The sequence below is a fragment of the Leuciscus leuciscus genome, assembly GCF_965113295.1.
Source record: "Leuciscus leuciscus genome assembly, chromosome: 7".
Lineage (NCBI taxonomy): Eukaryota > Metazoa > Chordata > Actinopteri > Cypriniformes > Leuciscidae > Leuciscus > Leuciscus leuciscus.
Window position 1 is genome coordinate 4,118,500 of NC_138731.1, and position 25,731 is coordinate 4,144,230.

The following is a 25,731-nucleotide window of genomic DNA, read 5'->3' on the forward strand; positions in this document are numbered from 1 at the left end:
ACTCACCCTCAAGCCATCTTAGGTGTATATGACATTCTTCTTTCAGACGAATACAATCAGAGTTATATTAAAAAATGTCCTGGCTCTTCCAAGCTTTATAATGGCACTGAAGAAAATTTGAAGCCCAAAAAAGTGCATCCATCCATGATAAAACTGCTCCACTTTTACTCCGGGGGTTAATAAAGGCCTTCGGAAGTGAATCCATGCGTTTGTGTAAGGAAAATACCCATATTTAAAACTTTATTAACTATAATCACTAGCTTCCACCAGACGGCCGTACGCATCGATTTACAGTGGAATACTAACCCCTGACCCGACGCACGTAATGACGAACGTGGAAGCTCAGAGGAAAGAGCTAAACTAAACCCTGGTCGCGAATTAGCCATTTTTTAAATTAGCAATTGCCAAAAATTTGCAAAATGATGGAGGATTTCTATATAATAAAAGAGGAGCTTCAGTTTGTTGCACAGCCCTATTTGTTTAAACCGCGAGAGGCATCTAAGCTGACGATACTCCTACATCCTACGTCATACATGTGTCAAGTCAAGTCAAGTCAAGTTTATTTGTATAGCACTTTTCACAATACAGATTGTATCAAAGCAGCTTCACAGTATTAAATTTAAATAATACAACAAAGTTTGTTTCAAGAGGAATTTATTGATTGATAAAATTAAATTAAATATCCCCAAAATATCCCCAACTGAGCAAGCCAAAGGCAACAGTGGCAAGGAACCGAAAAACTCCATCAAGTGACCTAATGGTGTCCTAAAACTCCATCAGGTGACCTAATGGAGAAAAAAAACCTTGGGAGAACCCAGGCTCAGTTGGGGGCCAGTTCTCCTCTGGCATTTATGAGCTAGAGGCCGGATTGTAGTTTGAACTGTGGGATTATATGAATGCCTGGCTGAAGAGATGCGATGCGATGTGTCACGGGTTATTCTTGTGGCACAAGTCAATTTGCATAGTATGCGTACGGTCGTCTGGCGGAAGCTAGTTATTTTAGATTATGAAGTTATAAATATGGCTATTTTTCTTATAAAAACCCATGGCTTCGCTTCCGAAGGCCTTTATTAAGCCACTGGAGCCATGTGGAGTATTTTTATGGATGCACTTTTTTGGGTTTTACATTTTTTCCAGCCATTCACTCCCATTATAAAGCTCAGAAGAGCCAGGACATTTTTTTTTATATAAATCAAGCGTAGCGTCAGTTCTGGCAGGTCACGGTAGTCAAGCTCGCATCAGTGACTCTCAGCTGATCCACGTCTACCTATAGGAATGCGACACCTATCACTGTATAAATATATAAACTCCTTCAGTATTATCAGCAGCTATCGCATTTCTCAGGCGCTAATTACCCTCCTCCATCCCCAGCTCCTCCTGTCGCCCAGTCAGGATTTGGCATTCTGATTCCCCTTGAATCAGAATCAATTCTCGAATTATGTTGTACTTTAAAATCTTGAATTAATGATATCTGCAATACATCCATGTTGGTTCTGTTCTGTTTCCCCTAAGGGGGGTTATTGCTCTTAGCTCTGTATGGATGCATGTGCCATTCATTCACAGTCTCACAGAGACACGCAGAACATGCATGATTCCTATTTAAATAGTCTTGCGGTTGCGGTATGCGGTTTAATATTGACAGACACTGGTCTATATCGCGATTTTATTTAAGTTTACTGACCTACTTTTCATCTAAAGGTAACTAAGTAACCACCGGAAGTACGAGTACATTGCCTGGCGATTTTGAACGTTCCGAAACCAGGAAATGAGATAAAGGCCTAATAAATATATTTGCAAACATTCATGTTGGTTCTGTTCTGTTTACCCTAAGGGGGGGTTATTGCTATTATCCATGCTAGGCTGCATAGGGAGTTCTCGCCCAGAACGGAACCATACCGCCAATCCAAACTCTATGCTAATTGTCAATCGTATTTGATGGTCGTGGTCCTGACAGAACTATTTATCTGAAAGAAGAATGTCGTATACACCTAGGAGGACTTGAGGGTGAGTAAATCATGGGCTAATTTTCATTTTTGGGTGAACTAACCCTTTAATGCAATGCTAATCAACATAGCCTGTATCATAGAATTTAATAAAATTATATTCTCACTAAGAAGCAACATGAAACCACAGAAGTAATTTCAAACCCGACAGACATGTATTGTGATTTTGAAGCAAAACATGATATTAAACTCATAAATTGTAGTATTATACGGTATGTCAAGCAAACATACTTGCTTTCCCTGTTGTCAAGAGCAAATTTTTTATTACTAATTTGGAAAAGCAAGTCCTGGTAAGATCATTTGGATGTTTTCATTTGAATCATTTCATAATTGAAAGCAAAGAAGGTTAAGTGAGAGGTCTGATAAAAAAAGAGAGGTGTACAACAGTATGAATAAAAAAGTGTCAGTAAAAAATAAATAAATAAATAAGTGGGGTATGGTTAAAATGTTCAATTGTATGCTATTTTTCTTTCATTCTACCGGAAATGTGCTGGGAGGGAGCCCACTGTTACTATAGTAACAAACTACACTTATACATGCATCGATTGACAGATAAATCATGCAATCTTATTTCACTGTTGTTGAGGTTTTTTCAGCTTTGTACAAAGTTTGCTTCATACATTTAGTTTAACTGTATTGTTAAAGAGGGCGAGCTTTACCATTCAATTGAACTGTGTCCATGTTTTAAGACACTTACATTGTTCTTGCTCCGTCCATGCAATAACTGCGTCCATGTTATGAGCCGAGTTTTTTATTTACTTCAACTGCTCAGGGCTCTGGTATTATCTACCCATTTGTCAGTATGACCCATACATGCAAATTCACACACTCGCTATAAAGAAGTAAAGCGTAAATGTATTTTTTTTATTATTGTTTGTCACATGGTATGTTTCACACATCACCTTTTGTTTTCTGCTAACATGTGATAGATAATGATGATAAGAAAAAGACCAGAGCTGCCAACGTAAACTGGCCTAAACAGGATCATTAAAATTCTGCATTAACCCTAGAACATTTTTGGGGCACCTGACTTGCCAATTCTTTTCTTTGTTTTTCTAACCCATAATAGCAGTCAGCATCAAGTGCTATATATCATTTTTAGCAGGACAACTTGAAGTTTTAATCTAGCTCATTTAAATTCCCAGTTTTACATTTATTTTGTCTTAGAATGGATTCATTTGAGAAAAACAGCAGCGAATTTAGATTTTTTTTCAAACAAAACCTCCTGAAGTTTGGATTTTTTTTCCTTTAGATAGGTATACTTGGATATTCTAGATTTCCAGATTAAATTTCGTCTACATGTAACTATCCCCAAGCAAGTTATAAGTCAAGTCAAGTCAAGTCAAGTTTATTTGTATAGCGCTTTTCACAATACAGATTGTATCAAAGCAGCTTCACAGTATTCAATTTAAATAATACAACAAAGTTTGTTTCAAGAGGAATTTATTGATTGATAAAATTAAATTAAATATCCCCAAAATATCCCCAACTGAGCAAGCCAAAGGCAACAGTGGCAAGGAACCGAAAAACTCCATCAAGTGACCTAATGGTGTCCTAAAACTCCATCAGGTGACCTAATGGAGAAAAAAAAACCTTGGGAGAACCCAGGCTCAGTCGGGGGCCAGTTCTCCTCTGGCATTTATGAGCTAGAGGCCGGATTGTAGTTTGAACTGTGGGATTATATGAATGCCTGGCTGAAGAGATGCGACTTTAATCTAGTTTTAAACTGGGAGAGCGAGTCTGAGCAACGAACAGTATCAGGAAGACTATTCCAGAGTTTTGGAGCCAAATGTGAAAATGCTCTCCCTCCTTTGGTGGTTCTGAATATCCTAGGTATGACCAAAAGCCTTGAATTTAGTGATCTTAAAGAGCGCGATGGATTATAGGGCGATAGAAGATCCGTTAAATAGACGGAGTTATAACAAGTTATTACAATATTATAGTCGATTTTCAGTGAAATGCTGGTGTTTTTTGGAAAAAAAATTCATGAAGTAAAGTAGATAGAAACATTGTTATATAATAATAGAACACTGAAGCAAAAGTGACTTATGTTGTATATATATATATACACACAGTGGGGAGAACAAGTATTTGATACACTGCCGATTTTGCAGGTTTTCCCACTTACAAAGCATGTAGAGGTCTGTAATCTTTATCATAGGTACTCTTCAACTGTGAGAGACGGAATCTAAAACAAAAATCTAGAAAATCACATTGTATGATTTTTAAGTAATTAATTTGCATTTTATTGCATGCCATAAGTATTTGATCACCTACCAACCAGTAAGAATTCCGGCTCTCACAGACCTGTTAGTTTTTCTTTAAGAAGCCCTCCTGTTCTCCACTCATTACCTGTATTAACCCTCTGGGGTCTGAGGGTTTTTTGGGGTCCTTGAGATGTTCTGACATGCCCTGACATTTGTGCTTTTTTCAGTTGCTTACAAACATATTAATGGCAAAGGTATAATTACACTCTATTTAGCACAAACAGGGCTACCATAATATGTGAGCAACATGCATGTACATGTTTGTATTTTTGAGAGAATAATGTTTTTGCATGTTTATTGAAAAAACTAAAAACTAAAGTTTCTGAAATAAGGCCACAAAACACATACTAAATATGTGTCAATAAGACTTTTGACTAATGGATGTCGTTGCCTAGAGTTTTTTCTTCAAAATGATGTGAAAATCATCCTGCCCTTATCATTCACATAACACAATACATTGATTTAAATCTTGTAAAACACTTTTTGTTTGTAAAGGCCATATGTGCAAGGGGTGTCAACCAGGGTGGGAATTATGTTATTTTAGGGGCAAGGCCATTTGGCCTCCACCTTTTCTTTTTTTTTAGGGGCACCAAGGCCATATGACAGGGCACAAAGGCCATTGAGTACAATTCGATGGTTTTCCCATTCAGATTGATACCATAACATCCTAATTTGGAATAAGACATGGATTATGACTTTTTTAATAATAAAAAAAAAATTGAATGAGAGAGAGAGAGAGAGAGAGAGAGAGAGAGAGAGAGAGAGCGCCATTACATCCAGAAGATATACACCCTCACACAACAATAGAAACAACATAAATGCCAATAAAAGCATTCAAAATATTCATTCAGTCCTCTATATCATGTGAGAATGTGAGTTATTAATTATGATTATCAAAGTTTACATTCAATATAGGCTATAAACAAATTTTGTGTAAACATGTTATAATTTGCCTATATATATATACATACTTACATATACATATATATATATAACATAAATTGTAAGAATATGACTAATAGTAAAGACTAGTACTAATAAATAAACATTAGGCCTATGCTAAAGTTATTAAATAGTAGTCCCAAACTAGTTTTTGTTAATACAATGTTGGTATGAGCCACTACAGTCATTTAAAAATATAAAAAATAACACAAAGAAAAAATAGTGGCATTTTGGGGTTAATATGGAAAGGACAGTTACCATGGTGAATACACAATTTTAACAATAACTGTTAATGAAACATGGAAACTGCTCCTGGTGAATAGAATAGAATGAAAATCATACCTGCATTACTTTTATTTAATATAATTTACAACGTAACGGCGTTGCATGCTCGTAGTTTCTTTTGCACTTGATCAGTGAGGCGATACAACGCGCGCCGCCGCATTTGCGCGTGCAATTGAAGAGTGTGCGCTACGAGTACAGGATAACGGCTGACAGGACAAGAAAGTCAGTTTTTCTGAGGTGAAAAACTTTATCTCAGCGTACACTTATGTCACTGCCTGGTAGTTCCTATTGTGCTGGGTTTTCTGAAGTACCGGTAGTCATGATTCGCCTCTCAAAACATAACATGCTCTAAACACGCACGCAGAGTGGAAAAGGAGGCGCGGGGAGCAAGGATCACAGCGCAAATTTGAACTATATCGATATGCGATATGGTCTAATTCCATATCGCATTTCAAAAATATATCTATATATTTTTTATATCGATATATCGCCCAGCCCTACACTGCACCTGTGTGAATCCACAAACTAATTGAAGTTCAGAGACTACTTGGGTGGCTCGCTGTAATTCAAAGCAAGCCCACTATGCCGCACTGGCGCTTTATACATGGAACTTGGACAGGGCCAGGGCACACAGGCCACTGTGGCCGTACGATGATTTTTTTTTCACGGGGCATGAAGGCGAAAGTGTAGGGCACCGTGGCCATGGCCGCGGTATAATTCCCACCCTGGTGTCAACCATTCAACACCATCATGCATATGTAGTGGTTCACACCTGAGGAGACAATGGGGCCCGCATACTAATGAGCCATCCATTCAGGTGTGTCACCTATAGCCACAAGAAAGAATGCAAGAGCAATGTATATATATATATATATATATATATATATATATATATTCATTCTACCAAATTGGTTCACAGGTGGAAGCATGTCAATTTTTTTTTTTTTTTTTTTTTTACAAATTTTGCTTGCAAATTGTATAATATCCAAGGAAAACATGTCTAGTAATTGTGCAGTTAATTCTCATACTGTATTTTCAGTTTTGGAATATGTATCCTCTCCCCAAATTTGTCAATAATAAAACACAATAAAAATTATTTAAAGAAAAGGCTTATATTTACCTTTTACATTTACATTTACATTTATTCATTTAGCTGACGCTTATATCCGAAGCGACTTACAATTGCTATATATGTCAGAGGTCGCACGCCTCTGGAGCAACTAGGGGTTAAGTGTCTTGCTCAGGGACACATTGGTGTCTCACAGTGGATTCGAACCCGGGTCTCTCACACCAAAGGCATGTGTCTTATCCATTGCGCCACCACCACCCCTTTTAAAATTTGTTTACATCTACCTTGTAAATATATATTTTTTTATTAAAAAGGTTACAATTACAACAACAATTGAAGTGTAATCTTTCTTTGTAAAAACTAAAGTATACATTTTATCATACATATTTCAAAGTTAAGGATTCATTACTTCGAATATAGCCTACATTGACAAAACATACTATATATAACATATTAGCAAAAATTGGCAAACAAAAGCTTATTTGAGGTGGCAGATATTTTACAGTAAAAATGTGTAATCTATCCAAAACTAATCAACGAAATGTTGTCTTTCATTTGTCTGTAACATACTGTAGGTCTTTCGTTTTTATTATAAGGAATATAAATGTTAATTTGCAGTTTAATACGTTGCTTATACAAATACATTTTATTTCAACATATTTCAGTCGATTTTTACTCAGTATAGCAAAATAGTTTGCTAAAAGCAGATCATTCATTCACACACAGAAACGCAATTCAAATTTAAATCGTCTTTTTGCGAGTTGTGGTAAACAGCGCATCTCTGCCGTTCATTCATTCATAAACAGAAACCCGATTCACGTGAGAAGGGAAAAAAAACTTACTACAGTATTCCTCAGCTCGCTCCTCGATATACCCGCACTTCTGAGGTACATTTTCCATTATTATTATTCCTCACAGCGCTGTGAGACGGTGTAAACAGGTAATGATCTGAATAAACTTGTGTTTTCTCGAGCTGATATGGGGGCGTTCACAGGTTTGCGTGGATTGCCTCAATCATTTGCGTTTGAATAGCGCGCGCTCTCCGTGGGCGGAGTCACATTACATTTGAATGAGCTGTAATGAGCTCGACTGGAATCGCTCTCTTTTAATACAGATTTCACAAGATGAGAATATTTGTTTTTTATATAAATTACTTCATTTAAAAGAAGAGAATTCAAGCTTCATGCCTGTGTGTCTGTATGCCTGTTTGACTGAGTATTCGCTGAGTTATTGTTCATTTTCGGACGCGTTTCAGAATTGACTTCACTGGCAGAGAGAAGGCAGAACTCGCTTCGTGTTTATTTTTCTTTATTTGGCAAAAAGCACAACACTTTGTTTTTATTGTGAGTATACATAAAAATAATACACATTTAACAGAATCGATTGATGTATGAAACTCCTATGGAAAATCAAAGTCAACAGAGTATTTATGAGTTTCTTTTACACTGATAAAAAAAAAAGCGAGCTGGTATCGCCGGCGATACCGCCGACCTCAGGGGGTTAACTGCACCTGTTTGAACTCGTTACCTGAAAAAAGACACCTGTCCACACACTCAATCAAACAGACTCCAACCCCTCTACAATGGCCAAGACCAGAGAGCTGTGTAAGGACATCAGGGATAAAATTGTAGACCTGCACAAGGCTGGGATGGGCTACAGGACAATAGGCAAGCAGCTTGGTGAGAAGGCAACAACTGTCGGCGCAATTATTAGAAAATGGAAGAAGTTCAAGATGACGGTCAATCTCCCTCGGTCTGGCAAGGTGAGGGATCAGCCCAGAACTACACGACAGCACCTGGTCAATGACCTGAAGAGAGCTGGGACCACAGTCTCAAAGAAAACCATTAGTAACACACTACGCCGTCATGGATTAAAATCCTGCAGCGCACGCAAGGTCCCCCTGCTCAAGCCAGCGCATGTCCAGGCCCGTCTGAAGTTTGCCAATGACCATCTGGATGATCCAGAGGAGGAATGGGAGAAGGCCATGTGGTCTGATGAGACAAAACTAGAGCTTTTTGGTCTAAACTCAACTCGCCGTGTTTGGAGGAAGAAGAAGGACGAGTGCAACCCTAAGAACACCATCCCAACCGTGAAGCATGGAGGTGGAAACATCATTCTTTGGGGATGCTTTTCTGCAAAGGGGACAGGACGACTGCACCGTCTTGAGGGGAGGATGGATGGGGCCATGTATCGCGAGATCTTGACCAACAACCTCCCTTCAGTAAGAGCATTGAAGATTGGTCGTGGCTGGGTCTTCCAGCATGACAACGACCCGAAACACACAGCCAGGGCAACTAAGGAGTGGCTCCGTAAGAAGCATCTCAAGGTCCTGGAGTGGCCTAGACAGTCTCCAGACATTGAACCCAATAGAAAATCTTTGGAAGGAGCTGAAAGTCCGTATTGCCCAGCGACAGCCCCGAAACCTGAAGGATCTGGAGAAGGTCTGTATGGAGTGGGCCAAAATCCCTGCTGCAGTGTGTGCAAACCTGGTCAAGAACTACAGGAAACGTATGATCTCTGTAATTGCAAACAAAGGTTTCTGTACCAGATATTAAGTTCTGCTTTTCTGATGTATCAAATACTTATGCCATGCAATAAAATACAAATTAATGTGATTTTCTGGATTTTTGTTTTAGATTCTGTCACTCACAGTTGAAGAGTACCTATGATAAAAATTACAGACATGCTTTGTGTAGCGTGTCACACGTGTCTAGCGTAACATTCAATATGGGCCGATTGATCAGAAGGTAGATTCGACTACTGAAGAGAGGAAGACGGCACAACAGGTGAGTGAACAGTCAATACAAAGTCTTGCTTCTGGTTCAGTTTGATTTTGTATTGGAAGAAAATGTACTTTTGCTCAAATTGTATGAATCACAAGGGTAAACAATTAAAATACAATAAATGATAATATTCACACTCTTCTTGTTATTTCTTTCAGATTCGTGGACTCAGATTTGGACAGCAGTAACGAACACTTTCGACTCTTATTGGATCAAAATAATAAAATAAATAAAATAAATCTGTGTCAAATTCCTTGTAACACAACAAGAATAAAGAAACAATAGATATTGCTTTCACACACAGTATTGCAATCAATGGTTCAAATACCTCAAAATCAAATGAACAATCAATTTGATTCAATACACAGAATGGGATTCTGAACTTTCACTTTCAGTTGCAATTGAATCACTTTCTTCTCAAAACTTATTAGTCTGTCCGATGTAAATCAGAGACTCAAGATTTGACAAATCATTCAGTTAACCAGAGTTCATGAATTGAATCGATGGGTTCAAAGAACCGTTGATTCTTTTAGAATGATTCAAGATCACAATCAATGTCTTTTTGTTGAGGAATCAAAAAGGAAAAAATAGAAAAACAAGATGATCTCAATGAGTCCGAGTCCCGATTGTCCAAAAATAAAAGAAAAGATTCTCCTACCAGTTTGATGGCTCAAAACACAGTTCAACAGAGAAACGATTCCGTGGGTGGCTCGCCATATACAATCTGCACCTCGTGCGTCCAGCACGAATCAAGGAACTCATCACAGAAGAACTTGAATCTTACAAAAAACCCAGCCTTGTAAAACACAAGGCAGAACAATAATTAGTCTTCAATTCAACAATTTAATCGTCAAATCACATGTATGCACTTCAAATAACACATTAAACATAACACTTTAACACTTAAATAGCATACTTCGTTAGCTCATTAGCATTCTCACACGTGCGTCAGCTTTAGCCCATGTGCTATCCACTTCGGCTCGCACGGCCTATATAAACACTGTATTGACTCTTTATCAGATTTGCTGCACTTTTTACATAAACGTCAAGTTAATGTTTGAGTTTTTAACTCACCAAGGCGATGAATTTATATGTTTTAACAAGGAAGTTCATTTGTGGCACATTGATGTTCCGTGTATATCTGCATCGATCCGTTTCACAAGCCTCCGTCTCATCCGCTTCTTACTCTGGCATCAGCTCCTTCATATTATAGCATCAGATCAGAAATCCTGTTTTTCTGTCGCATTTGATCACTTTTTCTGAATTAATCACTTACATGGAGGGGTTTTGAAGATCGCTCCGTGTAACTGCGTCATCTCACTCTCTCTATCGGTAGCAGATAGGCGGGGCTTGGCTCACTGCTGCTACTAACTCTTAAAGAGCCCATCACCTCATTTAATCAGTGATTTCTTTCTGTTTCTTTCTTCCTTATTTTTTACTTTCATCTTGTTTTATTAGTAACCTGGGTTACATTCTCCCCGCCTTGAAGGTATGCAGGTCCCACTGCATCTTCCAGGCTGTGAAATCACAGCAGAGGGGGATCCAGTTTCCATTTCCGGAGAGGCTTCCCAAAGGCAGTCAGACTCCTCCAGTGATGCAGTGAACGCTGTACTGAGTCCCTGCAGTAAGGACTGTATGACCAAGGAAAGAGGATTCCCTAATTGAGGGTACTGTAGCCTTTTCGGTGGCTCATGGCACCTTTGTGAACGCCTCAGGACACCTTCTCCAAACTGGTCAACCACTGTCTGGTCACTCTGAGGGTTTCTCTGATCAACAACACTGTTTTGCGGCAGGACATCAGTCCTATCATCCTCACTAGAGATCTTAGATGCCGGTTCATCCGATTCCTCTCTCTGCTCCACTAGTCCTGGGTCATCTCCAACAGGTAAGTCACTCAACACATCTGCTCTTACGAGATCCATCACCCACTCATCCTCTCTCTCAGGCTCATCCTCTCTCTCAGGCTCATCCTCTCTCTCAGGCTCATCCAGTGGAATTCCCTCCCCAGCGTCAGGTAGGTTAGGTAAGCTCACTTGCAACTTCACTGGAGTAGGTTGCTCAGGGTCTGTATTAATCACAGTTCTCATTTCAGGAGAAACTTCTGCTGTCACTCCGCCACCTGACTGCTTTTGAGGTCTGGAATTGGAGAGAATTCTGTTTTCAACACTTGGCAAGTACCTGGGTGTGTAATAATCCATACAATCATTTTCTGATTCAGAATCCTCAGTCACACTTTTGGGATCTTCTGTACCAGGGTTTGCTCGAGTTCTAGGCTTCCGAGGTGTCTTTGGTCTTACTGGTTCCTCAGGTGTGTTTTCTCGCAAGTATCCACAGGGCAGTAGCAAGTCTCGGTGCAACGTGCGAAGCGGCCCATCCTTGCCCTCTGGTTGAACGGTATAGACTGGTAAGTCAACAGCTTTCTTGATCACAACGTATACCTCTTTCTCCCACTTGTCTGCCAACTTATGTTTTCCCCTCAGCTTGACGTTCCTTACCAGGACCCGATCTCCGATTTCAAGGGATGAAGCGACCACTCGCTCGTCGAATCTCTTTTTATTACGTCTTGCCACCTTTGAGGCGTTCTCACTCGCCACTCTGTAGCTCTCCTGCAGGCGATCTTTCAAATTTCTGACATAACTTGAATGAGATGGGAACGACTTAGCAGGTAAACTGAAGGCCAGATCGACTGGTAGCCGAGGCTGCCTCCCGAACATTAACTCGTAAGGCGAGAATCCTGTCGAGTCATTGCGGGTGCAATTATACGCATGGACTAATGGTTTCACATAGTCCTTCCAGCAGGTCTTTCCCTTCTCATCCAGGGTCCCTAGCATCTGAAGCAGCGTCCTGTTAAAGCGCTCAACAGGGTTGCCCCGGGGATGATAAGGTGTCGTCCTCACTTTACGAATTCCTGCTATACCACATAGCTCCTTTATCAACTTTGACTCAAAGTCGGGTCCCTGATCGCTCAGGAGTTTCTCAGGAAATCCGTAGTGGATGAAGAAGTTATCCCACAAGCATTTGGCCACAGTTTGAGCCTTCTGGTTCCTGGTGGGTATTGCCACAGAATACCTAGTGAAGTGATCGGTGATCACTAGAATATCTTTAATATTGCTCCGATCGGGCTCCAGCGACAAGTAGTCCATACAGACTAACTCGAGGGGTCTGCTGGTCACTATGTTCACCAGGGGTGCGGCACGCTCGGGAGGGGTCTTCCGTCTCAAACAACGCTCACAGGCCTTTACCTTCTCCTCTACAGTCACCGCCAACTTTGGCCAGTAAAACCGGGACCTAGCCAGATCCAGGGTCCTCTCAATTCCAAGATGGCCCATGTCGTTGTGCAGGCTTGTCAAGACCATCTCCCGCAGATCCACAGGTAATGCTAACTGATACAGCACACCTCCTTGATCCTGTCTCCTTCTAAATAACACTCCATTCTTGAATTCCAGTCTGTTCCATTCTCTCAGCCATAAGGCTACTTCTACCGGCTCTAATTTTCCTTCAGGTTTCTGTCCACATTCAAGATACTTAATGACTTCTTTGAGTTCTGGATCAGCTCGTTGGCGTTCCCTCAGCTCTTCTTCAGACATGTGGGGAAGGATCGGAAGGCCATGGGCATCCTCCTGCTGGAACTCCAGGGGTACTGCACTAGTATTAATGCACAGTGACTCAAACACAGTGGGTTGGAAGCATGACGGGTCAGAATCATCACAGCTCTGATACACTTGGTGCCTCTCACAGAGGGCTTTCACTGCTGCTGGGAGAATTGTTGGTTGCTCTGATTCTGCCAGATGGTGAAGAGTGAATTGTTTGATTCGTTCACGCTCTTTTTGGGAAGCAAGGTCATCCACGGGCCTGCCATGAGGACGTCTGGAGAGTCCATCAGCGTCTAGGTTTCGTTTGCCTGCGCGATATTGGATCTTGAAATTGAAGGTTGACAGGCTGGACAGCCACCTATAACTGGTTGCGTCAAGCTTCGCAGATGTTAAGATGTAGGTGAGTGGGTTGCTGTCTGTTATTACAATGAACTCTCCTCCATACAGATAATCACTGAATTTTGAAGTGACCGCCCACTTGAGTGCAAGGAACTCCAATTTGTGCGCGGGATACTTTGTTTCGCTTTTGGTTAGACCCCTGCTCGCGAAGGCAATAACTCTCATTCTACCCTCCTGCTCTTGATAAAGGGCAGCCCCAAGTCCTGTTATGCTTGCGTCCGTGGTCAACACGTAGGGAAGTCTGGGATCAGCAAATCCAAGGACTGGAGCTGAAGTCAGCTTCTCTATAATGCTATCAAACGCCCACTGGCATTCATGGGTCCACCGGTCCCCAAACTGCTCCTTAGGATCCCGGTACTGTGCACTTTTCTTTGGGTCTCGCCTTTGGTTTTTCTGCAGAGGGGGATATCCAATGGTAAGGTCGTTAAGCGGTCTTGTGATCTTAGAGAAGTCTTTGACGAACCTCCTGTAATATCCCGCAAATCCAAGAAAACATTTGAGTTCTTTGAGATTTCTGGGCCTTGGCCAGGTCTTCAGAGCTTCAATCTTGGTCGGATCCGTCTCAACTCCATTCTGAGATACTATGTGGCCTAGATATCGGACCGACGTCTGGAAGAACTTGCATTTCGTGGGCGAAAGTTTCAGTCCATACTCTCTCAAACGCTTTAAGACTTGCAAGAGTCTGGCTTCGTGCTCCTCTAAAGTTTTAGAGAAGACTATGAGGTCGTCAACGAAGACCAATACTTCCCTCCTGTTGAGATCGCCCATGCACCGCTCCATAAGCCTTTGAAACGAACTCGGCGCATTTGTGACCCCTTGTGGCATTCTGTTGAATTCATAGAAGCCTAAAGGACAGACGAATGCAGTTTTCTGTTTATCAGCCTCTTCCATTTCAATCTGATAGAAGCCTGATTTTAAGTCGAGGACTGAAAACCATTTAGAGCCAGATAGAACTGAGAAGGCTTCTTCCAAATTTGGGAGAGCATACGCGTCTTTAATGGTCTGTGAATTCAATTTCCTAAAGTCAATGCAGAGACGTACATCATTGTTCTTTTTCTTTACCACTACTATCGGAGAGGCAAAGGGTGATTCCGATTCTCTAATGACACCTGCATCGAGGAGTTCTTTGAGATGCCTCCTTACTGCATCGACATCTTGGGGATGGAGAGGCCTAGGCCTTTGCTTAAAGGGCGTGTTGTCACTGAGATTGATGTGGTGCTTTACCTTATCAGTCCGACCGTAATCCAAATCGTGTAGTGCGAATACATCTGACATGGAGCTCACTAGATCAGTTATTCTTTCCCTCCATTCACTTGATAAGGGAGAGTCACCGAAGTCAGGGACAATCTTTGCTTGTGCAGGTCTCTCAACTTTGCGCACAGGAGCACTCACAGGGTTTCTGCCCTCAATCACACTTTGGACAGTGTGTACTTCAGCCAACACTGCTCTAGGAGGGATTGCTAAATCAACTTGGGTCTCATTCTTCAACACTACCGGTATCTGGATGTTGCGCTTCGGAGGCAGGGAATGCAAACAGCTAGCCACTAACAGTCCGCCAGGCAAAGATGATGATGCTGATGGCTCTACGGTCACCCAGGTCTTTGACAGTGGCCCGATGATGTTGACACAGCCGTTCAGAACAACTGTGCTTCCAGCCGCTACTACTTCAGGCATTTCTCCTTTCACTTTTACTTGGCCCAAGACACTCGCACCAGCTCGTCGCTGTCTTGCCTCTAGGACTCTTATCACAGCCCGATATCCATGATAGCATGACTTGGCTTTGAGTGTGGATCCTTGCGTGTAATCAGCGTACAAGACATCCAGAGTGTTAGTGCCAATGAGGATCTGGGGCACATGTGTCAGGTCTGGGACTACTAGGGCCAACGTTGGAACTTCAGCTTCTGCTCCTAAAAACTCCTGAGGAAACCTCAGAGCCAATTCAACATATCCCAGGTAAGGAACAGCCTGGCCATTTGCCCCTTCAACTTCCAACAGGCGATTCAATGGCTGCAGGGGATGGTGCGACAGGTGACTGTTGTAGAAGGACAGAGGGATTGTCGTGACTTGAGATCCTGTATCTAACAGGCAGCTTACCTCCTTCCCTTTGACTCCGACTTGCGCCGTGCATCTCATTCCTATTAATCTATCTGGTAGCTTCGAAGGAGTTCCAGCACCGACATGCTCATTAAACACTTGTTGCTGCTTAGGGCTTTGTTTCTTATTTCCAGTCCCCATCCGCCCTGCGACAGAGACTGCTTTTAATTTAAAGGCACCGCTGTAGCTCCATTTTGAAGATCCCACTCAGCTTGTCTCTCCTTCAACTTCCGCTTCTTTTCCTCAACTCTAGATGGATTGGGTGCATTCTCACAATTAGCGGCCAGGTGGCCATCGTCTCCACAGCGAAAGCAGTACCATGGCCGAGGACGATTGGATCTCATCTCAGTGTACTTTGGTCCTTCGTTCTCCTTTCTGCTGACTTCATTGAAATTTGATCTGCTCAGATTGCTTCTGAGATGAGGGGATCTTGCAGGTTGGTTTCTCTGTGCACCAGAAGCAGCAACTTGAACTTTAAGCTCCTTTATCTGGCTTTTCAACTCCTCAAACTCATTTGTCTCAGTACACACCCCTTCTTTCTTCCTGGTGTCTGCTTTCATGGCGGCGATTTGCCTTTGAAGGCCAGCAATTTCCTTCCTTAAAATGCCTACTTCTGACATGTCAGGACACTGGACCTTGCCTTTCTGCTTAGGTGCCTTCTGCTCTGCATTTCCAGGGTCTGGGGTCTCTGCAACATCCTCTTCAATTGTGCTGAATGGGTAAACAGACTGTTGGTGCGATGCCGTCCTCAGTTTGAGGGGAACTGATGGGTACTTGTTCACACCCAAATGCTTCCGCATTCTCTCCTCCTTAGAGGCCTGCTTATCCTCAGTTGTGCGAATGAGCGTCGCCAATTCAGCAAAAGGAGGTGGGTCTACTTTCCTCTTTTCAAGCTGCAGGTCAGCTATCAAGGTGTTGTCCCAACAGCCACGGCAGAACTGCTTTAACAGACAACGATCTCGTTCACCCTCCGCAACACCTTCACGTCTAATGGTAGCACTCAGGATCACGTGCAATCTGTGGAGGTAGGCAGATGATTTTTCACCGGGATTCTGCAGGGTGCTGATGAACTTAGCCAATAATTCGTCTCCATCCTCCACTGAACCATAGACAGACTCTAGTAGTTTAAGGCACTCTGACGATGGAGCGACTGGACTCACATGTTTAATAATATCTGAGGCAGGCGGCAACAGGCTATCTAGAATTCTTCGTGTCTTGTGTGACTCAGGAAGGGATGGATCATTCAACAGGTAGTCAACACTTGCTCGCCAGGTGTCAAAATCAGGCTCATTGATTGGACGGGGGGTCCTTCCAGAAAAAGCTCTTAGGCGAAACGGGGTATTGTGTGAGGACAAGGAGTCATTTGTTCTTATAATGTGTTCCATCACCACCTTCTGGATGCCTGGAGGGTGTACAGCAGTCATAGGCAATTTCAATGATACTGTCTCAGTAGAGCTGTCATCGAGGTCCCTTGAGCAATGCGGTGATGCAGCGCCCATGGCTTCCTTGACTGGGTTTTTGAGTTCATCGTTCTTCGAAGGGTGAGTCAATGTCTCTGCAGCAAATTCCGTTCTCTGTAGAGGTAGTGATTTACACACTGGATGCTGAGGAGTGCTAGTGGCATGTGTCAGAAAACTTGATTTACAAGGATGGTGCTCTATTTCAGGCTCTGTTCTGGACGGCGCATCAACTGAAGTTCTAATCTCACTTATCTTATTCAACTCTCGTTGGAGCACATCCTGAAGGGATTCTCCACTGGCATCCGCTATTGCCTGTAATTTCTCCAAATACCCTGAGGTGGCGCTACTAGCGGTAGGAGTGTATACGCTACTCAAGGTGCGCACGTGAAACACTGTATCCGCATCAGTGGGACTTATGATGGTTGCAGGTAGCTGAGGCTTGAGGTTGGACATGGCAGAATTGCATGAGAACTCTATTACTGCATTATGATGAAACTCAGACCGTGGGTCATCAATTAGTAAGTTTTGTCGAATAGAGCCAAACTTCTGCAGATAAGCCTCAGGAGCTTCATCTAGTTCAGTTAGTGTTATGCCACTGACAATCACTGCATTTTGCACATTGACATTTTCTCGTTCCACAACATCCATTTTTGTCTGATTCACTGTATGTGCTATTTTAATTAATTATTCACCTCAGCAGCTGCTGCGTCCTCTCTCCTGGCTGGCTCGCCAAAGTGTAGCGTGTCACACGTGTCTAGCGTAACATTCAATATGGGCCGATTGATCAGAAGGTAGATTCGACTACTGAAGAGAGGAAGACGGCACAACAGGTGAGTGAACAGTCAATACAAAGTCTTGCTTCTGGTTCAGTTTGATTTTGTATTGGAAGAAAATGTACTTTTGCTCAAATTGTATGAATCACAAGGGTAAACAATTAAAATACAATAAATGATAATATTCACACTCTTCTTGTTATTTCTTTCAGATTCGTGGACTCAGATTTGGACAGCAGTAACGAACACTTTCGACTCTTATTGGATCAAAATAATAAAATAAATAAAATAAATCTGTGTCAAATTCCTTGTAACACAACAAGAATAAAGAAACAATAGATATTGCTTTCACACACAGTATTGCAATCAATGGTTCAAATACCTCAAAATCAAATGAACAATCAATTTGATTCAATACACAGAATGGGATTCTGAACTTTCACTTTCAGTTGCAATTGAATCACTTTCTTCTCAAAACTTATTAGTCTGTCCGATGTAAATCAGAGACTCAAGATTTGACAAATCATTCAGTTAACCAGAGTTCATGAATTGAATCGATGGGTTCAAAGAACCGTTGATTCTTTTAGAATGATTCAAGATCACAATCAATGTCTTTTTGTTGAGGAATCAAAAAGGAAAAAATAGAAAAACAAGATGATCTCAATGAGTCCGAGTCCCGATTGTCCAAAAATAAAAGAAAAGATTCTCCTACCAGTTTGATGGCTCAAAACACAGTTCAACAGAGAAACGATTCCGTGGGTGGCTCGCCATATACAATCTGCACCTCGTGCGTCCAGCACGAATCAAGGAACTCATCACAGAAGAACTTGAATCTTACAAAAAACCCAGCCTTGTAAAACACAAGGCAGAACAATAATTAGTCTTCAATTCAACAATTTAATCGTCAAATCACATGTATGCACTTCAAATAACACATTAAACATAACACTTTAACACTTAAATAGCATACTTCGTTAGCTCATTAGCATTCTCACACGTGCGTCAGCTTTAGCCCATGTGCTATCCACTTCGGCTCGCACGGCCTATATAAACACTGTATTGACTCTTTATCAGATTTGCTGCACTTTTTACATAAACGTCAAGTTAATGTTTGAGTTTTTAACTCACCAAGGCGATGAATTTATATGTTTTAACAAGGAAGTTCATTTGTGGCACATTGATGTTCCGTGTATATCTGCATCGATCCGTTTCACAAGCCTCCGTCTCATCCGCTTCTTACTCTGGCATCAGCTCCTTCATATTATAGCATCAGATCAGAAATCCTGTTTTTCTGTCGCATTTGATCACTTTTTCTGAATTAATCACTTACATGGAGGGGTTTTGAAGATCGCTCCGTGTAACTGCGTCATCTCACTCTCTCTATCGGTAGCAGATAGGCGGGGCTTGGCTCACTGCTGCTACTAACTCTTAAAGAGCCCATCACCTCATTTAATCAGTGATTTCTTTCTGTTTCTTTCTTCCTTATTTTTTACTTTCATCTTGTTTTATTAGTAACCTGGGTTACACTTTGTAAGTGGGAAAACCTGCAAAATCGGCAGTGTATCAAATACTTGTTCTCCCCACTGTATATGTATGTAACGGTTCACAAAATTCACGGTTCGGTTCGATACGATACACTTGTGTCAGGGTTCGGTACGGTTCGGTTCGGTACGTTTTCCATAGGCTACAGCAAAAATAAATAAATGCCAGAAAAATTTCCTTGAATTATTATTTTTTTAAATTATTCTTTTATTTAATGAAACATCATAAAGTATGATTTTTTATTTCTTTTTTTTGTTGCTTTTTTTACTGAGCAATAATGGAGCTATACTTGACTCTTCTTATGAGCATATAAAACAAAACAGCTCCTTGGACAAAATGAAATGTAATATTGTAGTAGTAGGCTAGTTATAGACAAGGTTTATTTTAGTTCAGATTAACATTTGAGGGCAGCAATTGTATTCATAATGTCAAAATAAAACCGACGTAATGTTACTTGAAAGCATTATAGCCTACTATTCCTGACAAACTTCCATACCTTGCAGTTAGTGTTACTACAGTAAATCCATTCCACGGTGAATGTTGCTGATCTGTGGACACCGGCCAGTTCATTCATGGCACGATGTTTCTTCCTGGTTTCCACGTCAGCGCTGTTTGATCCGTTAATAACAGAGAAATGTGCATGTTTCTCACTAGATCTCACAGCGATGTTATTACTTCAGTGGCGAATTCAAAAAGCATTTGAAATTCAAATGCTTTTTTTACTGGTCTGGATCTCTTAGCGCTGTGTGGTGTTGCTTGATCAGGCTCGCGCATAGGGCTCGCGAGTCCCGCTTCACAGGTCAAAACTGATAAACGGTCCACACAAACACAATAAGAGTAGCTCAGTTTCGTTCCCTACATTACATTTGCCAGTTGATGTTGTGGTCGCGCCAGCCTCTATGAGCGCGCTTGCCACCCGCGACGCACCTTCATTTGAAATAACGAAATTTTGGTCGGCAGAAAAAAAATGGTCCAACGAACAGTTCGGTACGTAGGCTAATGCGTACCGAAAACCGAACCGAAAGCCTCGTACCGAACGGTTCGATACGAATACGCGTATCGTTACACCCCTAATATATATATATATATATATATATATATATAAATAATAATAATAATAATAATAATTCGTTACATTTATATAGCGCTTTTTCTGAGACCTCAAAGCGCTTTACATAGATGGGGGAATCTCCTCAACCACCACCAATGTGCAGCATCCACTTGGATGATGCGACGGCAGCCATATTGCGCCAGAACGCCCACCACACACCAGCTTACTGGTGGAGAGACAGTGATGAAGCCAATCAGTATATGGGGATGATTAGGAGGCCATGATGGACAGAGGCCAAGGGGCAAATTTGGCCAGGATGCCGGGGTTACACCCCTACTCTTTTTCGAAGGACATCCTGGGATTTTTACTGACCACAGAGAGTCAGGACCTCGGTTTAACGTCTCATCCGAAGGACGGTGCTCTTTTTGGCAGTATAGTGTCCCCGTCACTATACTGGGGCATTAGGACCCACACAGACCACAGGTTGAGCACCCCCTGCTGGCCTCACTAACACCTCTTCTATATATATACTACAGGGCTGTTGAATGCTTGTATCTGATTGGTTGACGAACGTTCTAAGGTGTGCAATTATTTTCAGGGAAACGCACGGCTAAAGTAGTTCCAGGCAGGTCTTGACCACATTACAGTTCCATATCACTTCGCGTAGTCAACTGTAATAACGGAAAATAGGATACAATTCATAACAAGAAAAAACGAACATCTTGGAAACATGCTTCTGCACATCAGCGGCAGTCGGGTTATCCAAAAGATACACCAACCATTCATTAAGAAGCACTGCAGTTCAAATGCTGTCAGAGGCAGGGCTGGAGAGCAGGCAGATCATGTCTGTCACAGGGCACAAGTGTGAAACAAGCCTGAGAAGCTACTGGGCACCTTCCGCTACAGAAAGAAAGAAATGGAGCTTGATCCTCTCAGGAAACAAAAGTACGAACGAAAATCAAGCCAAGGAAATAAGTATCACAATCAATGGAAATGTGCAGTTTAATTTTAATAAATCAATTATATAGTCCTATCTATGATCAATAAAACATTTAACTGAATATACATAAATAGATAGTCCTGCTGCACAGGTTTTTGTTACAGCCTACTGTTAATCATAGAAAAATAAAATTAATGAATGAATTAAAACAAATGAATTAATAAATAAATAAAATAATGTTGATGCACATGCTTTTCTGTCTCATTATTGCAACCTCTCTCTGTCTCTCTATCTGTCTATCTAATAACTGCACTAATAACTGCATTAGTCTGCTATCAGTGGCTCAAACCTCCGTTACTAACTCTTAAATGACGTTTTGGAATTAGCAACGAAGGCATGGGAATTGATGCGTAAGAAATTAGTCCTAATAGTGAGCCTACGTGTGACGTGCAACACAGACGCGCTGCACAGTTATACTACGTGAACACACTCGAGGCCCAGAGAGAAGGAAATTAATAGTGGAATAAAGTCGTTATTTTTGCGCACAAAAAGTATTCTCGTCGCTTTATAAACTTAAGATTGAGCCACTGGAGTCACTTGGACTATATTAACGATGTCTTTAATACATTTTCTGGGCCAGTAAGTTATAATGTCTTAGAAGCCTATGGAGGAGTGAGACAGCTCTCAGATTTAATCAAAAATATCTTAATTTGTGTTCCGAAGGTCTTACGGGGTTGGAACAACATGAGGGTGAGTAATAACTGACAGAATTTTCATTTTTGGGTGAACTAACCCTTTAACACATACAAGAACCGACAAAGGACTGAACAGAACAGGGAGAATAAATACACAGAAGGAAACTAATTAGACAGGTGAAGAAGGTAAACTAATTAGGGACAAACGAGCACAGGTGCGGACAATCCATGACAAGGTGATGACGTGGTGGTGACAAACTGCCACTCCGCTTCGCGTCATGACCGCATTACCACCTCGGGTGTGCATTATTTTTCTAATAATTCAACGGCCTGTCGTCAATTATTCTTTACACACACACACACCTATACACACACACATATATATATATATATATATATATATATATATATATATACAATTCAAAATGATCATGAACAACAAACACAAACAGTACAGCAAGTAGTGTAAACAATTGTGAAAATTGTCTTGTCACCATCACGTTCATCGTCACTGTCAGTCTTCACTGTCATCGTCATTGTCTGCCCTATAGTTCCCATGATCCTCCTTGACACACACCTGCATGTCCTTCTCCATTACCCGCACATGCCAGTCATCTAGTCATCATCGTTATCATTCATTGTCTTCAGCTGTTTCAACATTGTTCTTCAGCGTATTTAAGTTCCTCTCGTGTCCATGTTAATTGTCGGTAATTGTTTGTGGTTATTACACACTGTTTGTGTCTCACATGCTGTCTCGTGTCCTGGATTACAATCGTTGTTGGAAATAAATCTTCTTGTTATTTTTGTATACCCGTTGTCTCCAGCGTCTTAAGAACCAGTGTGACACTTGTGCAACAAAAATACAAACAGTGCAAATTATTTTCACAAACTATAATAGTATTTACATATACGAAACGGTACTCTTGGCTATGCCAGTTATCTCCGTCGGACGCAATTCCACTGGGACATTGTGTAGTGACTGGTTTGAAAACACACATTTCAGTGCCTCATCTGATGTGGGGCCTGTTTCAGAAAGGAGGTTAAGTGAAAACTCTGAGTATGTTAACCCTGAAATGAGGGAAACTCTGAGTTTTCTGTTTCAGAATGGGAGGTATGTTAAACCTGAGAAAGCAGAGTAAGTCAAGCCCGTTTCTGAAAGAGAGGTAACTTATACTCAGAGTCAGTTACCATGGTAACTTACTCTGTGAACCGAACCTGGTCGGGAGCAGGTTTTCTTCAGTAAACCCAGAGTTTCTATCGGTCTCCTCCCCTTTTTAAAGAGGAAGTGGTGTTTAAACACCTCATTCATTCTTTCAGTACATTTTTATTAATAAAATGAATCTTTTATTAATAAATAAAATATTGCTATTTTTACTGCTGTTTTTTTTTTTTTTTTTTTTTTTTTATAAGATGAAGTCTATATAACTCCTTAACTGGCAACTGAAAATACAGTAGTAGATTAGAGTTACATAATGTAGTTCTAAACAAATTCTACAGAATTAAACTGTGGCATTTACTGGAAATCACTGAACTGTGTTCATCTGTGCACCAGAAGTTGATGGACTGTCCTCCTGCTGTTCTTCCACACTCTGGGGGCGGGAGGGGGAGAGATAAGAATACCCGTTTATACATAGATTTAAACTTAGATTCTATAGGCTACTCCAGATAAAAATGTGAAATAATCAGAATGTGTAGATTGTGTGATGTGTAGACACATAATATTAACATTACCTCTATAGGCCTCTCTGTGGCAGCAGAAACTCTTTACCCCCATCATCCTGTGAAGATGAGCATTTGGTTGAGTATAACTTTATAACACTATTTGTCATAATTTCTGGTGTATTGAGTTGGCTACTTACTTGGCCTGGGGTTCTGTTGGGACAGGAGGCTCCAAAAGACAGATATTACCATCAGAATCTGTTGGGACCAACAAAAAACCCAACCCAAAGTAAAATAAATGGAAATATCAAAAATAACACATATGTAAACCTCTACATTTTATGAGGCCCTTGAATCTTGGGGAGTGACTGGCTCTGAAGTCCCTCAGCCAAAAATGCTGCTGCACTGCTAGACACTGGATGCTTTAGTTATTTAATATGTCAAATGTTTGTAAAGTCAGGTAGCCTACACCCATGTACACTCAAGCCTTACTTGATTGAATTATGTTTTTATATTTAATTTTCAGCTGCTGCCATCAATCAATAAATCTAATTTTATTTTTATAGCGCCTTACAACAGCCAAAAGGTGCACAAGGCGCTTTCCAGTAAAAGCATCAATAGACAACAGAAAATAAAACACAAATATACATGTAAAAAATAGCAATCGAGTCAGAGGTTACGTGTTAAAAGCTTGTCTGAACAGATGTGTTTTTAACTGCGATTTAAAAACACTCAACACGGTGATGCTTTGTAGGAGTGTTGGTAAAGCGTTCCACAGATTAGGGCCCTGGACGGCAAATGACCGGCCTCCAAACTTTTTATATTTGAATTTGGGAATGACCAGAGAGGTGTGTTCAAAGGAGCGGAGAGTTCTGGGTGGTTGGTAGACCATTACTAAATCGGCGAGGTAGACCGGGGCCAGACCATTGATGGCCTTGAACACGAACAGCAGGACCTTATACTCCACCCTAAACCGCACCGGGAGCCAGTGGAGCGAGCGGAGGACTGGGGTGATGTGTGAGCGTTTTGAGGTGTTGGTGAGGAGACGTGCTGCTGCGTTTTGAACCAGTTGAAGCCGATTAAGGAGTGATTGATTAAGTCCAGTGTAGAGGGCATTACAGTAGTCTATCCTCGAGCTAATAAAGGCATGAATGGCTTTTTCAAGGTCAGCTTGGGACAAGAATGGTTTGACCTTACTGAGAAGCCTTAGCTGGTAAAAGCTCGCCTTAACAACTGCACTAATCTGTTTGTCATACTGCACATTTATGTCAAAAATAACACCCAAGTTACGCACAGTGGGTGCAAACTGAGGTGTTAGAGGACCAAAACTGAGAGAACTGTTGGGTGAGTCAGGGCTGAACAGGATGTACTCAGTCTTTCCTTCATTCAAATGAAGGAAATTCTGGGAAAGCCACTGCTTGATGTCCTTAACCCTCTGAGGTCTGAGCTGTTTTCTGGGCTCTGGAGGTGTTCTGACATGCTCTGACATTTGTGTTTTTTTCTGTTACTAGTGACATTTTCATGGCTAAAGTCTAATTACACTGTATTCAGCACAAACTCTGCTACAATAATATATCAGCAGCATGTATGTAAAAGTTTGTAGTTTTGAGATAATGACATTTATGCGTGGTTTGTGAAAATACAAAAAAAAATTCTCACTGAAATAAGGCCATGAAACCCATACTGATTATTTCTTCACAAGACTTTTGAAAATTGTATGACATAGCCTAGAATATTTGCTCCAAAACTATGTGAAAATCACCCTGACTGCTCATTCAGATAAGACAATATATTGATTTAAAATTTCTAAGACGTGTTTTGTGTGACAAAGCCATATGCGAAGAGGCGTGATCATCTCATTAATATGTAAGCTTTTTACACCTGAGAAAGACAAAGACACTCCCCTAACTGCCCTATTAGGAGCGATCAGGCCCTGTCATTCAGAGCAACCTTGCACAAAGAATGAGGAGATTTAAAAAAGAATGGCTTTTAGATTGTTTGGATTTACAACACAACACAATCCAAAAATACAAATGACAAAAGAGCACATTGAAAACAATGATCCAAAGACAGAGACCTTTGTGCCATTCCTAAAAACATTGTACATACCATTGTTCACTTTACCATGTTCATGTACAGAGACTCATGTGAATGTTGAAGTCAGCAGGACTCAGTT

General features: G+C 41.1%; 1 long non-coding RNA gene across 1 annotated transcript in view; it reads right to left on the reverse strand.

Annotated features, from left to right (window-relative positions):
• LOC309503583 overlaps positions 1–20,104 on the reverse strand; it is a 194,824-nt gene extending 174,720 nt beyond the window's left edge. Inside the window, exon 1 of the long non-coding RNA XR_014207754.1 lies at positions 19,685–20,104. This is a non-coding gene — a long non-coding RNA (uncharacterized lncRNA). The remainder of the gene's footprint in view (positions 1–19,684) is intronic.
• Between the last annotated feature and the right edge of the window lie 5,627 nt (positions 20,105–25,731).